This window comes from Sus scrofa, chromosome 15 (assembly GCF_054392235.1).
Source record: "Sus scrofa isolate SSC_HxYL_T2T_F1_AM1 chromosome 15, Sscrofa_HxYL_maternal_Yorkshire_Landrace_v2.0, whole genome shotgun sequence".
Classification (NCBI taxonomy): Eukaryota; Metazoa; Chordata; class Mammalia; order Artiodactyla; family Suidae; genus Sus; species Sus scrofa.
The window spans coordinates 144,772,863-144,786,826 of NC_139397.1; the positions used below are offsets into that span (position 1 = coordinate 144,772,863).

Below are 13,964 nucleotides of genomic sequence, written 5' to 3' on the forward strand. Positions count from 1 at the left end.
AAGCAAAAGAGCAAAATCAAATATCTTGTCCATTTTCAAAGGCAATGTTTTGGTGTCTCCTTCGGAAATTTCTTCTAGGTTCACTTACTTAGTTTTAAAGGGCTCTTAATCTGCCGTTGGTTTACCTTGTGTTTACAAAACCACCATACGTCACTCACAGACCATTTCAGAGGTGGCATCTCAAACTAAAACGTTTCGTGTCTGTTTCATTTCACACTTTTTTTCATACCTGGCATCTGACTATTTTATTTTTAAAGTAAAATCTGTCAAATGAAACATTTACTACGTCCAGGGCCTACCCGGTTGGAAATAATTCAGTAGTGTCTAAGTGAATTTGTTTCCTGCAATAAATATAGTCATTTATGTCAATAGGGAAAAAAAACGTGAAATTGATTGCCTCTTGCTAACCAATTTCAAAGGTTGTCTTTCTATTAATGGGGCAATCACTCTGACTGGAAAAGGGCACAGACTAAACTATTACAAATGGCATTACATGGTAGACTAGTTTAAGAGACGTATAAAAAAGAACGTGCTGAGAAACGTCAAAAGGATGAAATCAAAGGCCTTGACAAATATACACATCAGTACCGCCTTCCATCCATTCAAAAAGACAGGCTTAATTGAGGTATTTACTAAACAGGGGCTTTCTTTCACTGCCAATCTGAATACTGCAAATTCTGAAATAAGATGCTCTGTTATCTTTGCAGCGACAGCTCCAGAAGTGGCCTGACTTCTTCCTACTTCTGTAGCCTAGTAAAACTCAAAAGCCCACCCTGTTCCAGAAATCTAATGTCAGTGTCAAACCCTTCTAACTCCCTAAGTTCTAGGCAGTCCAGTCCTGGAGCTGTCAGTCCAGGCCGCCCAGTCCTGCTCTGGCCCAGAGCTTCCCTAGGGAGGTAAATGCCAAATTCAGGGTCCAGAGTGGCTCTAATGCAGGTTTTGCTCTTAAACGTCTAAGTGGCTCTAAGAAAGGTGAGAGAGGTCCAAGATTCTTAGATTTATCTGTTCTTAAGAGAAACCACTTTGGAAGAGCTTGGTAGCAATAGAGAATGGAAGAAGAAATAGGATGAACTTTTTCTGCAGACATTTATCAAATACCTAAGACCAAGGAACCAGAGGCACTTGGGCCCAGAGAGAGTCCCAAACCTACCAGTCTGGCTTTCATCACCCCAGTGTTCTTAGAGCTCTACTTGGGGTTCAATGATATTAGTTTGTGAGAAAACTTCATGCCAGTCAGAAGTCCAAAGAGCTGGCAGCTATTTCCACAGCATATGTGCTCTGGCAGAGCCTGGGAGCAAAGCACAGTTGGCAAGTATCTTTAGATTCACTCCATTGGCCTATTTTACAGATTAACATGCCTACACTTCTAACTGAATCAGTTATCCCCCAACTGGCCTGCAGTTGAGGCCTTCACTGTGTCATATGCTGGTGGGAGGCATATGGGGTGATTCTAATGATGGGGCCACTCAAGGAAATTTTCAGCCAGAAGACTTTCAAAGACGACTGCTCTTCTCTGCTTCATCGTGATCGTGCACTTTGCAATCCGTCTTATGCAAGGTATTTGAAGATTTATTATGAATTATAGAGAGTAATTCTGGTACCATTTATTTTTCTCTGTATTAGGAGTATTCTGGTTTCATATGCATTTCAACACCTCACCATTCCATCTCCAAGCAATATGCAGTTTAGCTTATTTCTGTAAAAGAGTTCTTAGTACATTCTATCATCTTTCTTCACTCATAGTTTACTTAATAAATCTTTATGCTTTTGCTGGCTTGGGCCAGATGACTTTTTCGTTGACTTGCTTACTTTTTTTATTTGAGTGGGGAAAATCAATTACTTTTAAATCACTGTTAGACTTGAATAACATTTGTAAAAAGAATACAAAATAAATTTCTATTTGACTAAGGCTGGAAATCAGAGTCTGAACTTTAAATCTTTTTCAATTGCTTTTCAATTGACTACCTTCTAAGAGGCAATCTGTTTAGTAGGTATCACCTTTGGTAGTATTTATACAAAGTTGCAAGTGTACTGTATAATTCTGTATGCCTTCCTCGGATAAATTAAAATGATAAAGATAAGAAATCAAAAGTCATTGCCATTAGTAAATCCTTGGGTTTATAGAGCCCACACTGAATGATATCAATGAAAGTCATTATAATCATAACACCTAGGATTAAATCTAAGCCAATTATATGCCAGGCACTGGAATGGGTGGTTTAACTATAATCCCTTCATACTTTGCAAGTATTTTATTCCAGATGAAATGAGTCTAAAGAATTACTTGGAAATTCTACCATGATGGAAACGGTCTTGGCTTCTCACTGTAAAAAATTAAACAAGTGGACAAAATGTATATTTGAAAAAACATTTTAAGGCATTAGACAACAGGTGGTGCATGACTATAACTGCCGAGAGGAGAGAAACAAAACAGCTGAGTATCATGATCATCCTGGCTTTCTGCCTGAAACCAATTTAGAGCACAATGGTTTCACCAAACCAAGGGGAATAACTGGAATTTGTGGAGGCCAACATAGCTGTACTTTGTAAGACAGACCACCACAGAAGAGAGAGGCACTCAGAAAAGGAGCTTTAGCAATATGCTGCATCCCTTGAGCTTGCTGCTGAGTATTTGTGCATGAGTAAGTTGGAACTCCATAGTCCTGGCAAATAGGATGAAAGATGGACAGTTCCCAAAGCTCACAGAGGACTGGGAAGTATGCAAACGCTCGCAAATCGGAATGCAGACATTTCACTGGCCACCCAGTGCAAACAGGAATGAAAAGTCACACCTAGTAATAAATAGGACATAACTCTCTCTAGAGTAAAGGCTACTAGAGACCTCCAAAATATAAAAACTAACCTTGAAAGGATCAATCAGGTCAGCAAGTAATCTATCTACATGCCATAAAAAAAGGCCAGCACTTTTCAAAGACACCCGGTCATTCAACAACTTAACTCACAATGTCCAGCATTCAAACAAAAAATATCAGATGTGCAAAAAAAGCAGGAACATGGGACCCATAACCAGAAGGAAAAGACAGAGACCCAGAAATAGCAGATGATGGTGAGTAAACATGAAATGTACTCAAAATGTGAAGGAAAAACATGGGGGAAATGAAGTTAGAAATAGAAGATTTAAAAAAAAAAACTGAATAGAACATCTAAATATGAAAAACTCATTTTATGAAATTAAAAACAAATAAAACAATACTGAGTGGTTGTAACAGTAGATTAGATGTTTCTGAATAAAAGATTAGTAAACTTGAAAACAGAGTAATAGAGGCTAGACAGCTCAAGGGGAAAATAATATTATTAACTGAACGGAGATTCAGTGACCTGTTGAACAATTCTGAGTCTAACATACATGTAACTAGAGCCCTAGAAAGGGGGGCAATGCATAAAATATTTGGCTAAAAATTTTCCAAATTTGATGAAAATTATAAAACCACAGATTCAAGAAGTAAAACAAATCACAGCCAAAATAAAAAGCAACAAAAATGACCCTATAGCACATCACAATCAATTTGCTAAAAGGCAGGAATAAAGGAAAAATTCCAAAATCAACCAGAGAGTGACTTCTGTTTCCAAAAATATGGAACATATGTATTTTTCCTACTCCTTGCACTAAGAACAAGTATAAACTCTGGATATTATATATATATATATATATATATATATATATATATATATATGGAGAGACTGAAAGGAGACAGTCTGGCAAAGAACCTCAGGACCCAAGAGACAACATGATGGTGTTTTCTTTCAGCCTCACATGTTTCAGACTATGTGCTGGAGAAGCCAGCAACCCAGAAATGCCAGAAGGTGCATTAAAAAAGGCCCTCACTATATAACACACCTATAAGTGGACCAAAAAGATAATCTAAATGAACCTAAAAAAAAAAAAAAACAAACAAACAAACCAAACAAAAAAAAAACCCTTCACATTGAATGAAAATACAACATAAAATTTATGGGACACTGCCATAGGAGCGCTATGGAGAGGAGAATTTATAGTACTAAATGCATATATTAGAAATGAGGAAAAGCCTCAAATCAATCATATAAGGTCACAGCTAAAGAACCTAGAAGGAGGAGAGCAAAGTAAACCCAAAACTAGTAGATGAAAATCAATAATAGAGGTAAAAGCAGAAGTCGATGAAATTGAAGAAAGAAAAATAATACAGAAAGTCAATGAAACAAAGAACTATTTCTCTGAAAAGTCACAGGATACAAAGTAAACATACAAAAAATCAATTGTATGTCTACAAACTAGCAGCGAACATGTGCACGGCAAACTACAATTCTATTTATAATCACTCAGAAAAGAGAGATTTAGTTGTACATGGATAGGAGTTGCATGCTGAAAACTACAAAATGCTGATGAAAGAAATCAAAGAAAATCTAAATAAATGGAATGGCATACTATGTTCATGGATTGGAGGACTCCAAATAGCAAAGATAACAATTCTTTCCAAATTAAGACACAGGTTTAACACAAGTCCTATCAACACTGTATCAAAATCTTTTGCAGAGATAGATAAGATCATCCTAATATTTGTATTAAAAAGCAAATAGGAATTCCCATAGCGGCGCAGTGGTTAATGAATCCGACTAGGAACCATGAGGTTGCGGGTTCGGTCCCTGCCCTTGCTCAGTGGGTTAATGATCCGGCGCTGCCGTGAGCTGTGGTGTAGGTTGCAGACGTGGCTCGGATCCCGCGTTGCTGTGGCTCTGGCATAGGCCGGTGGCTACAGCTCCGATTCAACCCCTAGCCTGGGAACCTCCATATGCCAAGGGAGCAGCCCAAGAAATAGCAAAAAAGACAAAAAAAAAAAAAAAAAAAAAAAAAAAAAAAAGGCAAATAAATTAGTACAGGTCAAATGGTTTAGAGCAAAAGAGAGTAATTGAGGGGAATCTGCCTGATTTCAATAGTTTATTACATATCTATAGTAATCAAGACTGAGTTGTACTGGCAGAGGAACAGACACATAGAACAAAGAAAAAGAATGGAAAATCCATACCAAACCTATACAAATACGATCAACTGAGTACTGATAAACATTCAAAAGCAATTCAGGTGGGAGGGGATTAAGATGGCAGAATAGAAGGACTTAAGCTCACTTTCTCTCACAAAAGCAATTCGATGAGGAAAACACAGGCTTTTTAATAATGAGTGGTGCTTGAGAAATTGTACTTCTATAGGAAATACAAAAACAAATTGTCTAGTTGAAAGAGCCCAGGAAAGAAGGCAAACTATGGGAAAAAAAATCTACTGTAATTATAAATCTATGAAACACCCTCACTGAGGGGTAAGGGGCAGTGCCAACCTAAGTATCTTTGGAAATGAGTAGAGCTGGTAGGACTAAATGCAGAAGGAGCTATACATAAGCACTGCGCTCTAGTTTACAAAGTTGTTTCCCACAAAGATACAAGTTAAGAATTCTGATACTGCTTTACATCACACAGGAATTAAACAAGTAAATGGAGCTTGGATGGTAGGATCCAGGAATCTTGCTGTTGGTGTGGGAATCTACAGATAAACAAAGGGAGAAGGTCAGAATGATGCAGGGAGTACTGGATTAGAATGGGAGAAATCGGTATAAATTCATGTTTAGTTTAATTTAGATAGAGATAATTACATATGGGCAATATTTATAGATATGGGTACATGCACAGGTTAGTTTACACACACATCCCATTGTGATGTCAGCTAAGGGGACCTAGAAGCAAAGACATCCCAGGAACAATGCGTATAGTGGGTACACAGGTCTTAGTTTCGAGTACCATTCTCCAGAAAAGGAATCTGGGCTCCTCAGAGAAATGTTTGATTCTAAGATTGTAGTAGGAAATATACAAGATCAGACTGCAGCATCTGAGAGTGCCAGAAAGCATACAAGTGTTCACACACCCACATACACACCCCACCAACAACAGCATGACACTGGGGTATGTCAAAGGGACATCGGAGCCAAATGAAAGAACACTCAATGTCCAAATTGGGACATTTTGAGCAACAAAATCAATTCAATGGTTTGGATGATATAACTCAAAATAAGTATCCGTGAGTCCACATGATTGAAATAAATGATCCAATAAAAAACTGTGGGGAAACAGACAAATCTTTCCTATAGCAAAATTTCACATAGTTTCTGTAGCTACTCTACCCTCAAATAACTCCCCATTCCTTAAGTGTGGTCCACACACAGTAACCTCCTTTCAAAAAGCAAAGTGTGCCAAGAGGGGGAAAGATCAGCATCACAGAGAAAAACCTGACAGACACGACCTCAGTTAGGTGACCAAGGTCACCGTCTAAGGTCCGAAATCACACTGATGGTACGGAGGCTTGATACGATGTGACCTGACCAGAAAATGGACAAAAGACATGAAGAAACATTTCGCCAAAGAGGATGTACAGATGTCAAATAATCACATGAAAAGAGGTGTAACATCATTTTTCATTAGGGAAACTCAAATTAAAACCACAAATTATCATGAAACACATATCAAAATGGCTAAAATTAAAAATGAAGATAATACTAAATGCTGCCAAGGATGGAGAGAAACTAGATCACTCTACATGTTGATGGGAAGGAAAAATGGTTAAGCCATTCTTAACCTTTTGGCATTTTTTTTGAAAATGAAACATGCAACTTCCATATGACCCAGCACTTGAACTTCTGGGCAACCGTTCCAGAAGAAAATGAAAACTTATATTCACACAAAAACCTGTAAATGAGAGTTTACAGCAGCTTTATTCATAATAGCTCAAAATTGGAAACCACCCAGATTTCATTCAACAGCTGAATAGTTAAACAAACTGTGGTATATTCATACCATGGAACGCTGCTCAACAATAAAAAGGGAGAAACTTGATACAAGCAATGATCTGGATGAATCTCCTGAGATTTATGCTGTGTGAAAAAGAAAAGAAAAATCCAAAAGGCTACATGCTACATGATTCCTTTTATAAAACATTCTTGAAATACCAAAACCATATAAATGCAGAACAGTGGTTTCCAGGGACTAAGGAAAGCTTTCTGTGGCAGAAGAGAAATGGGTGTGGTTATAAAAGGGCAGCATGAGAAATCCTCAGGAGGAAAATGTTCCATATCTTGACTGTATCGATGTCAATATCCCAGATGTGGCTGTACGCTAGAGTTGTACAATGTGTTATCATTGGAGGCAAATGGCTAAAGCGTTCACTAGATCCCTCTGTATCATTTCTTAAATGGCTTATGAAGTTTGAAGTTCCAATTTTCTCAAAATAAAAACTGTGCTTTTAAAAAAAAAAGAAAAAAACAACCAAAGGGAAAAAAGAGACATTATAGTCAATTATTCCTTTAAAAAGCTGTGCTAATGAATTCCATTAGCTAAGATGCTCGAATAACTGGATATTCACATGCAGAGAACATAAACTTCCATCCTTAGGTCATACCACGCACAGCAAAATTAACTGAAAACCTAAACCTAAACGCAAAACCTATTTTTGAAAATTCTAGAAGAAAACATTGGATAAAATGTCATCGGTGTAAGATAGGCAAAGAGAGAACAAACCAAAAAAGAAAAAAAAACTGATAATTTAGAGATTACCAACAATAAAAATGCTTGCTCCGCACAAAAATACCACTAAGAATGCATGGATATCCTTCTGGGGGAAATAAGAATGAATGATGAGCAAAATGTTTATGTGGCAAAGGAGGTATATCTAGAATGTGTAGATAACTCTTGCAACTCACTAATATGGCAAAATTCCAATTTGTTTAAAATGGGTAAAAGATTTCAAAAGACACTTCACAAGGTAAGACATATGAATGGTCAACAATTACATGACAGATGCTCAACATCAAAGAAATGCAAATTAAAATCTCAATGAGAATAAAACACTGATGGCATTTGCCCATGAAAATGACCTGGAAATCGTAGAACACTCTTGTGAACTGAAGGACAGATACTGAAAAGCAGTGGAGTTAGAAAACAGAGGGAAATATAATAACACTATTTGACTTGTAATAATGCACACAGATTTTCTGCTAGGGTGAGAAAGCAATGGGTCACCGGTGTCCCATTTGGATTACTGCCTTAGTGGCAATGGCAATGGACCTGAAAGAGCTTTGGGCTTCCCTACTGGAGGACAGTTATCTCCAGTCTAAGGTTTCAGATAGAAACAGCAGGTCCTAGAGAAGTCGTGCTGCATGAGGGTGTTCCTTTCTTTCCATCTACTGGTCCTGAGCCAAATACTTCCAGCAGGGGAATTAGAAAACCTCAGAGACAAGACTGGACAGCAGATGAGTTAAAAACTGAAAAATGACAAACACCATATCATGTCACTTACATATGGGATCTAAAATATAACCAAAACGAACATATCTACAAAACAGAAACAGACTCAGACATAGAGAACAGTCTTGTGGTTGCCAGCAGGGAGGGCTGCTGGTGGAAGCAAGGATTGGGACATCGGGACTGGCGGATGCCGACTATTATACAGAGGATCGATAAACGACGAGGTCCTACTCTATAGCACAGGGAACTATAGTCAGTATCCTGAGATAAGCCATAACGGAAAAGAACATTAAAAAGAATACGTGTATGTATAACTGAATCATTTTGCTGTTCAATAGAAATTAACATGACATTTGTAAGTCAAATATATTTCAATAATTTTCTTCTAAAGCTCCCAGGTCCTAGGGAGAGAGCTGTGAAGGAGGCATGCAGAGGTGAGAGGACAGAAGCATACTTTAAGAAGAAGCTTAAGTTCATTAAGATAGGGCAGAATGCCCCACATACCATCTCCCAGAGTTAACTTTCTGGCCTGAGAGTTGAAGTGTCTGACCCAGCTACAAAGGCCATTATCATAAGGTAGGTGTGACATTAGACTGAGTGTCTAATTAGATAACAATGAGTTGCCTAATTCACTCCACTCAGTCAGTTAGGGAGTTTTGAGCATTTAATAGCTGGCCAAGAATAAGTTTTGCTAAACTTCAGATTTAATTTAAAAAAGTGTTTAATTCCACAGTAGCAACTCAAAGGGTAGAGGCACTAGTATTCCCTGCATGGTGATAGCCCACATTTTAACAGCCCCTCCCACAGAAAGCTAGTTCTCAGAATAGGGTCTTTTTTAAGGAGGGAAAAAAAAGTTCTATGATTAAATAAATTTGGGAAATAAAGGCAAATAAGATTCTTTACTGTCAGAGCCTCTCATATGTGGGCATCCTTGATGAATCCCTCCGTGGTATGTACCGTGTCCCCAGTTTCTCTTGGCCACAAAGGCTTTCTTCCACAGAGCATCTCATGGGACCCATGTTTTGTAAAACACATTAATAGAACAACTCTCCATAACAACTTTAGGGAATATTCCATGGTCCCAAGGTTGAAAAATTACCAGGGTTGAATAGACACAGGCATTGGTTGTTTTCAAAGGTCAGTTAGAGTGAGGTTGGAACCTACGTCATTGGAAGAGTCCCACTGCTTTCTGTGATTGTGGTGAGTACCATGAAGAAACACCCAGGGATGGACTTTCCAGCTAGAGTGTGGATCTGGAGGGCGCGGGAAGCAGAGAGGGTTGGGGAAGGAGGTGGGGGGAAGAACATTGCCAAGAAGAGCCTGACATGGGTGTTCAGGAATCAAGGAGGCGGGGGTGGGGGTGGGGGATGCTCAGGACAAGTCTGGAGAGACTGAACGGGGCCAGACCTCCCAGGTCTTGATCAAGCTAAGGGCTTGGATCTTCTTCTTCAAGTTATAATGGAACGCCAGTAGGTGATTTTAAGTAGGGAGAGACAAGATTTGATTTTCATTCGAAAGGTCTCCTCAGTGTGGAGAATGTTTGGGGTGAAGGGGGATGGGGTGGGGAGAGCCCAGCACTAGTGCAGGTGGAGGAGCAGGCAGCCTGGTGTCGGCTCTAGGAAGGAGGGAAAGGATTTGGCGGTTCCTGGACTTCATGGTGCTTGGATGCAGATAAGGGAGGAGGGAAGGAGGGCATCAAAATGATGCCTCAGTTTCCATTCAGAACAACTTCATGTCTTTGAGGGACATGCAAGGATGAACGCTGAGTACGCAGTGAAGATTTTATAAATATTCTAGAGAAAAGACTGCATTTCACCATATGATCTCACTTATATGCGGAATCTAAAATATGGCCCAACTGAACCTACCTACAAAACAGAAACAAGACTCACAGACATAGAGAACAGACCTGTGGTTGCCAAGGGGGAGGGGAGAGGGAGTGGGTTGGGTGGGGAGTTTGGAGTTGGTAGATGCAAACTATGACATTCAGAATGGATAAGCAACGAGGTCCTACTGTAGAGCACAGGGAACTCTATCCAGTCTCTTGGGGTAGACTGTCAAGGAAGATATATGAGAAAGGGAATGTATACACATGTATGACTGAGTCACTTTGCTATACAGCACAAATTGGCACAACTAAACTTTAAACTATAAATCAACGAAATCTTAATAAAAAATATTGATTAAGCAAAAAAAGATCGTATTTTATCTCCCGAAAGATACCAAGATAAATTTCAAAGGCATTAAAGAGTTTGTTTACACAACAACTCATATATAATTAGAATATGAGGATATTTATAAAATCTTCATACATACAGGCTCTTTCAAGCACACAACAAGAAATCAAAAGAAGATATTAAGATGGGAGTTCCTGTCGTGGCTCAGTGGTTAATGAACTCGACTAGTATCCATGAGGATGTGGGTTTGATCCCTGGCCCTGCTCAGTGGGTTAAGGATCTGGTGTTGCCATGAGATGTGGTGTAGGGCGAAGACACAGCTTGGATCCAGTGTGGCTGTGGCTGTGGCTGTGCCGTAAGCCAGCAGCTATGGCTCTGATTCGAGCCCTAGCCTGGGAACCTCCATATGCCATGCGTGCAGCCCTAAAAAAGACTAAAAGAAAAAAAAAAGAAAATATTAAGATGTAATGATAGGAGTTCTCATTGTGGCTCAGTGGAAATGAATCTGACAAGCATCCATGAGGATGCACGTTTGATCCCTGGCCTTGCTTAGTGGGTTAAGGATCTGGCATTGCCATGAGCTGTTGTGTAGGTTGCAGACATGGCTTAGATCTGGTGTTGCTGTGGCTGTGGCATAGGCCAGCAGCTGCAGCTCCTATTCAACCCCTAGCCTGGGAACCTCCATATGCCACGGGTGTGGACCTAAAAAATAGACCAAAAAAAAAAAAAAAAAGATGTAACCATATAAAATTAAAATGATATATAAGAAAAAATACTTTATATACATTTAAAAGGCTACCTATAATAGATCAAATGTAATATACTTAATACAAAGGACTATTTAAAATCAAGAATAAAGATTAATACATGAATGATCTAATAGAAAAGCAAGCCAAGGATAGGAATAGAGAGTTCAAGAAAAATATGCAAATGACTATAAATATATTTTAAAAGTATTCAATCTCACTGGTAATAAAAGATTTACAGATTAAAACAACATTTAAATAGCCTTTGGAGCAACCAGAATGACAATTCTCAGTATTTGTGTGAAGACAAGGAAATAAAAGCTCCTGTACACTCTGGCTGGAGTGAATACTGGTACAAGAATTCTTCCTGGAAAGCAGTATGGAAATAAATACGTATTCTCCTGGACCCTGGGATTCCATTCCTAGGAAATTAGCTCAAACAAATAATCATACAAGTTCATAAAGATCCACATGCAAAAATATTCAGTGCAAATGTTTATAATAGGAAAAGGTTCCCAACTTTCCAAAAGCTGACTTGAGGATGGGTTAAAAAGAAATCTTGGAGTTCCCGTCGTGGCATAGCAGAAACGAATCCGACTAGGAGCCATGAGGTTGCAGGTTGATCCCTGGCCTCGCTCAGTGGGTGAAGGATCCGGTGTTGCGGTGAGCTGTGGTGTAGGTTGCAGATGCAGCTCGGATCTGGCATTGCTGTGGCTCTGGCGTAGGCCAGCAGCTACACCTCCGATTAGATCCCTAGCCTGGGAACCTGCATATGCCACAGGTGCGGCCCTAAAAAGACAAAAAAAAAAAAAAATCACAAAGTACCATACAAATGGATGAAAGGGCAGCCAATAAAAATGATAAAACAGAAGCACATTTCTTAATGTGAAAACACATTTATGAAATACATACATTTTTATTTTTTGTCTTTTGTCTTTTGATGAAATACATACATTTTTATTTTTTTGTCTTTTGATGAAATACATACTTTTTTTTTTTTGTCTTTTGTGTCTATTGATGAGAATAAACGTCTGTGTGTTTATAAACCAGTCAGAGAAACAAAACCATCTGCAAATCAATTTCTGGAGTGAGCCCACTCCCCAGCCCCAGGAAAAGCCAAAAGGAAAGCCCAGGATGTGACACAGATAAATAGAAAGAAGATCAGAAGCTGCTTCTCCCATATCTTCCCCAGAAGCACAAATGGGGCTCCTCAGGGATGGACCTAGGGCCCAGGCTCTGTGAAATTCTCTGGAGTGAAGGGATGGCCGCATTGGCTTAGCGGGGAGAGGTGAGCACGCCAGGTCTTCTCCAGCCAAGAGCACATGTCTTCCTGCAGTGCCCACCTTCTACCGCACCTTATATGCCAAGCTTCCCCAATCTGTAAACCAGAGTGACTCGGATGCTTCTGTTAGTTGAGCAAGTGCTGAAAACAGAGATCTGACCTAAGCTCTACGTCTCCAGACTCCTGCGTTCGGCTGGCAAAGCAAAGGATGGAACCTCTTATACCCAAATGGTTCATAATTTCTTTTGAGAATCTGATGACGATTTGAGAGCCTTCTCTCAGCCTAAATACATACATACAACACTTCACATCTGTTCTGGGAGATTCACAAACTCCTGAAACCTTGGGGTGACTTGGACGGAGCCCTTGTTAATCTGGACCCCCTAGTCTAGAAGGGACTGTTCCCACTCCGAGTCCAGGGGCCACTGAGGCTCCTCTTGTACCCAGCCCTGTCCTCCCCACCTGCTTTGCCATCAGGTAGCTCTCTCCCTTTCCCCTCTCCCCCTCCACATCCTTACCTTCACTAATAATCCAGCCTTGAACCTAGAGTATCTCTCCTTGATTTCCCACCACCACCACCTTGCCATCATTCAAAATTCAGTCACGGAGTTCCCATCGTGGCCCAGTGGTTAACGAATCCGACTAGGAACCATGAGGTTGCGGGTTCGGTCCCTGCCCTTGCTCAGTGGGTTAAGGATCTGGCATTGCCATGAGCTGTGGTGTAGGTCACAGACGCGGCTCAGATCCTGCATTGCTCTGGCTCTGGCGTAGGCTGGCAGCTACAGCTCCGATTCGACCCCTAACCTGGGAACCTCCATATGCCTCGGGAGTGGCCCAAGAAATGGCAAAAAGACAAAAAAAAAAAAAAATCAGTCACTATTCCATCTTTCAGGAAAAATAAAGGTGGTCAGAAGGCCTAAATAGGCATTTCTCCAAAGAAGACACACAGATGGCCAGAAGGCACATGAAAAAAAATGCTTACCATCACTAATTATTAGAGAAATGCAAATCAAAACTACAATAAGGTAACACCTCATACTGGTCAGAATGGCCATCATTAATAAGTCTACAAATAACGAATGCTGGAGAGGGTGTGGAGAAAAGGAAACCCTCCTCCACCGTTGGTGGGAATGTAAATCGGTGCAACCACTATGGAGAACAGTACGGAGGTTCCTCAGAAAACTAAATATAGAACTACCATATGACCCAGCAAGCCCACTCCTTGGAATAACTGGATAAAACTCTCATTGAAAAAGATACATGCACCCCTATGTTCAGTGTAGCACTATTCACAATAGCCAAGGCATGGAAACAACCCACATGTCCATCAACAGATGACTGGATTAAGAAGATGTGGTACATATACACAATGGAATACTACTCAGCCATAAAAAAGAATGAAATAATGCCATTTGCAGCAACATGGATGCAACTAGATATTCTCATACTAAGTGAAGTAAGTCAGAAAGAAAAAAG

At 39.8% G+C, this 13,964-nt stretch overlaps 1 protein-coding gene across 2 annotated transcripts in view; it reads right to left on the reverse strand.

Annotated features, from left to right (window-relative positions):
- The window catches only part of DNER (delta/notch like EGF repeat containing), a 337,447-nt gene that overhangs the window by 20,418 nt on the left and 303,065 nt on the right, over positions 1 to 13,964 (reverse strand). The gene's annotated exons all lie outside the window — the stretch shown is intronic.